Here is a 5000-nt window from a genome sequence, read left to right as displayed (position 1 = left end):
GTCGCTGCATATAAACTCGATGATTGTTTGATAAAGTTTAGTTGCCTATCACTTGCTCTTCCCTGCACTGTTAATAGACAAACCTACGTTATCCTGCTATCTCATGGCTTATCATGTTTGGATTTTTGTGACGTTCTTACTCGGAAGTCGCTGCATATAAACTCGATGATTGTTTGGTAAAGTTTAGTTGCATTCACCTCGCTCGCACAGTACTGATTTGATGTCAGAGAAATAACGAAGATATACAATTTAAATTGTTTACTACCGAGAAGACCTAGGCCCATATGGCTGAGGACTATGAAGGGTGTGGCAGAAACTGATGAATGGAGGAGTATTGAATTAAAAGCTCAAGATAGAGACGACTTGCGAAATCTATTCGAGGTCCCTTGCGTCAATAGGCGTGGGAGGAAATGATGATAATGATGATGATGCTGATGACTACAGAGATTTAAAGGGTGTTATAAAAGCTTTCTTAACCGTAATATTATTATTATAGTATTATTAATAATTCGATACAATGAATATCCTGAAGACAGTGGGCTTGCGAGGAAATTAATATTTGTTAATAAAAAATATGAATATATATTTTATTCATTAAAAAAAAGGCATCTGACAGAGATTATGAAAAAGGTTGTTATGAAAGTTTTCTTAGGAGTTATCTGGTAATTATGATAATACACCTAATAATATATATTTGATATTTTAGAAAAATAGATAAATAAATATCAAGAAGACAGTCGACCGCAAGGAAACATTTATTTTGTAAAAATGAAAGTCTGAACATCAATTTGTTTTTAACTCGCATACATCATACTGTACACACGCACACATACATACATACATACATACATATATATATATATATATATACATATATATATATATATATATACATACATACATACACACACATATATATATATATATATATATACATATATATATATATATATACATATACATATATACATATATATATATATATATATATACTGTATAACAAAGAACAATACGCCGCTTAACTGACCCGACTCAACAAATTACTCTCAAGGTTCAGTCATTTCCCTGAATTGTTCATATCGTGAATGCAAACTGCCCATATCTGCTTTTATTGTACACAACTGACGGGCCACACAGGAGGCAAAGCGAAAACATTGATGGCCTTTTAGTCTGCTAAAGTAATTGGATCACGTACAGCTTTTGTAGCTTTGCTTCCAAACGCTCCGGGGATATGTATCAGTTTCATTGCATTGTATATGTCAACTGTGAGTGCTGTTTCTAGGACTCTATGCATATAAAAATGCCCGTGAAAGGCCTTTTATTTACCATATAACATGTCATGTTTTTCGAATGGGAGACTAAATCGGTTTAAATGACGCTCATGAATGACACAGGCAAGGGATAATGACATTGCCCTAACAAGGAGGACAATGCCCTACAGACTGATCATATACACTATATGATAGCGCCCAAGACCATGCACCAAAGCTAGGACCAAGGAGGGCCAGGCAAAGGCTGTTAATAGCTCAACAGGTAGACACATAGGGTCCCCAAACTCCCCATCCTTAGCTCACAAGGATGGCAAGGTTGCAGCGACCAAAGATGAACGACAGAGACACGGGATAGTGAGATTGCCCTAACAAGCAGGAGAATACCCTAGAGACTGATCATATATACTATATGATAGTGCCCAAGCCCCCCTCCGCACCCAAGCTAAGACCAGGGAGGGCCAGGCAAAGGCTGCTAATAGCTTAACATATAGACACATAGGCTCCCCAAGTCTGGCGATCACCATACGAGGACGTTACCAACAGGACACCAGAACAATAATAGCAAAACTGGCATTATTTCAATAACGTGTTCTGTATTCAAACGATAGATCATCTATTGCCAGATTATGGACTTCACAGTTGTGAGCCTTGTGTGACACCAGCTGCTAACCAGGGAACCTTACTGTGGTCTATTACTATTATTATTATTGTTATCATTACAAGCTATGCTATAACCCTTATCGGAAAAGCAAGATGCTATAAGCCAGAGGACTACAACAGGGAACAATAGCCCAGTGAGGAAAGGGAACAAGGAAATAAATAAACTACAAAAGAAGAAAAAACAATCAAAATAAAATATTTCAAGAATAGTAATAACATTGAATTAGATCCTTTACATGTAAACTATAAAAACTTGAAAAAAAGGGGAAGAGAAATTAGATAGAACAGCATGCCAGAGTGTACCTTAAATACGGTTAATATCAAAAGGCATGATCTCATTTACCTGTCTAAATTAAAAGTTCCTAACTTCGTTTTTCTACTACAAAAACTTATATAAAATCTTATCTCATTAATTCCAATTTCTATTGCAATCTGAGCATTTCCCTTTTTCCTTGACTAGACCTTAACCTTAAACACTGCTCCAAAGCCCCAATGTTGGCTGCTCTTTTTTCTACTTCTGAAAAGTTTTAATTTCCCTTCCTGTCACTTACCACTAATGGCCAAACTATTCATCACTTTCGAACGGAGTAAGTGAAAACTGCGAGGTATTCCCCGAGAAAAAATATATTTTTATCTTTTTTTTCTTTTTTACTGAAATGAATTTTCTTCCACATCACCTTTCTGGAGATCTGCAGATTTCGCTGCTAATTGCTTTCCAGCACCTAGTTTTGATGAAGAATTAGTCCTTTCTCAATTCCTGAACCGTTTGAAAATTTCAAATGACCTACTGGCAAAAAAAAAAAAAAAAAAAAAAAAAAACCTTACTGACAGGTAATTAAGAGAGCATTCTATTTTAGGAGAGAGAGAGAGAGAGAGAGAGAGAGAGAGAGAGAGAGAGAGAGAGAGTGAGAGAGAGAGAGAGAGAGAGAGAGGTTTGGAGGACTCCAGACAGTATATCCTTGTGAGCTGAAGACAATCTGCCCCAGTAGTTCTGCCAGGTGGAATCCTACATAGAGATAACCCCTTGTGGTAGAAAGGGCTCGTAACTCTATTTTCTACCCCTTATAGTTGAAGGAACGTATTGTATTTACTCTTCAGTTGTGTCTGACTTGGAAGGACGAGGGAAATATCTTGGGACGACGAGCCAACACTCCATCCCCTTCCCCCATAAAAAAAAAAAAAAAAAAAAAAAACACCACCACCACCACGCCGTGGTAGCCTCAGGAAGGAAGATATTAGTTTGTTCGAATTTTAGTGACATTCTTGCTCGGAACTGCTTGTATATAAACGCGTCATCTGTTGAATGAAGGTTCCTCGCACATGATATATTCGGTCTCGTGGTTCTTGCGTATTAGCATGATGACCTATCCACTACCTTTTTTTGGGGGGAGGCTCACGAGAAACCTTTAAACCCTCAAATGAATGACCATAATATCTAGGAACACCATAGTCCTTTGTTAAGTGACTGAAGTTATTAGAAGAACTGCTCATTGATTTTCGTTTCTGGTGACTCATTGGCTATGGAAGTTTTATCGACATTTTTTCATCCACGAATCTATAAATAAATATCTGTTTGCTTCCATGTGCGTGAATATATCAACTATATGCAATTGCACATTTGATGATTTTGTGAGGCTGTTAACTTTCAACTTTAGTTCTTTCGTGTTAGGTAACTTGTGAACTCATATAATTTCTCGCCTAATCAGATATCTATCACTATCTATCATCTATATAATTAATTCCCTGTTTAGCGGCATCAGAGGTATGTGGGACTTTCCATAAAACTGAGTAAAGTAGTATTGAACTACATATATACACATATATACTTGCATACACGCACGCACACACACATATATATGTATATATATATGTGTATATATATAATATATATATATAGATATATATATATATATATATATATGTGTGTGTGTGTGTGTGTGTGTGTTTGTGTGTGTTTTATAGTTGTCCTGGTGTTGAGTTGTCCAGATGTTGCGTCGGCGGTGTTGATTTGTCCTGCACCATATATATATATATATATATATATGTGTGTGTGTGTGTGTGTGCGCGTGTGTGTATAATGAGAGAGAGAGAGAGAGAGAGAGAGCACAGGCAAACCTTCCATTAGGATTATCACATATGTCCCTGCTATTCACTGAAAGAGAGATGCAGAGTTGCAATGAATGCAAAAGTTCAATATGCATGAAAAAAAAAAAAACTCCGATTAAACAGAAAGGAAATAGTAATATTTGCAGTAACGATATACATACGAAATGAATAACGAAGGAGGGGCTGGACGACGGCCTGCAATGCTCTCTACAATTTAAACGACTGTTGGCGCACTTTTACTACGTCTGTTTGTATCCAGGATTTTAGAAGGTTAAATTGAAATGGGTTATTTGGCTGCTGGTTGGTGTCCCTGTAATACTGGAAGTGTTTCCACATGGCTACGAAACAAGATCACTCGGAAGTGTTCGAATCTAAAGCAAAAATTATTCGGATCAAGAGTAGGAATTGTTCGAATCTAAGGCAATAATTGTTCGAATCTGAGGGAACAATTATTGGTATCCGCGACAATTGTTCCAATGTAAATGAACATTATTCGTTATTCGCATCTGAGGCAACAATTGTTCGAATCTGTTGCAAAAATTGTTCGAATTTGAGGCAACAATTGTTCGAATCTGTTGCAAAAATTGTTCGAATTTGAGACAACAATTGTTCGAATCTGTTGCAAAAATTTTTCGAATTTGAGGCAACAATTGTTCGAATCTGTTGCAAAAAATTGTTCGAATTTGAGGCAACAATTGTTCGAATCAGTTGCAAAAATTGTTCAAATTTGAGGCAACAATTGTTAGAATATGTTGCCAAAATTGTTCGAATTTAAGGCAACAATTGTTCGAATCTGTTGCCAATATTGTTCGAATCTGATCAACAATTGCTCGAATCAGTTGCCAAAATTGTTCGAATCTGATCAACAATTGCTCGAATCTGTTACAAATATTGTTCGAATTTGAGGCAACAATTGTTCGAATCAGTTGCAAAAAAATTTCGAATTTGAGGCAACAATTGTTC

The 5000-nt window shown here is 36.4% G+C and overlaps 1 protein-coding gene across 1 annotated transcript in view; it reads right to left on the bottom strand.

The window, feature by feature from the left end:
* The window catches only part of LOC137628395 (neuronal acetylcholine receptor subunit alpha-10-like), a 480459-nt gene that overhangs the window by 24124 nt on the left and 451335 nt on the right, over positions 1-5000 (bottom strand). The window lies entirely within an intron of this gene.

This window comes from Palaemon carinicauda, chromosome 36 (assembly GCF_036898095.1).
Source record: "Palaemon carinicauda isolate YSFRI2023 chromosome 36, ASM3689809v2, whole genome shotgun sequence".
Classification (NCBI taxonomy): Eukaryota; Metazoa; Arthropoda; class Malacostraca; order Decapoda; family Palaemonidae; genus Palaemon; species Palaemon carinicauda.
The sequence above is the reverse complement of the archived record's forward strand: the minus strand, read 5'-3'. Positions and strand labels throughout refer to the sequence as shown.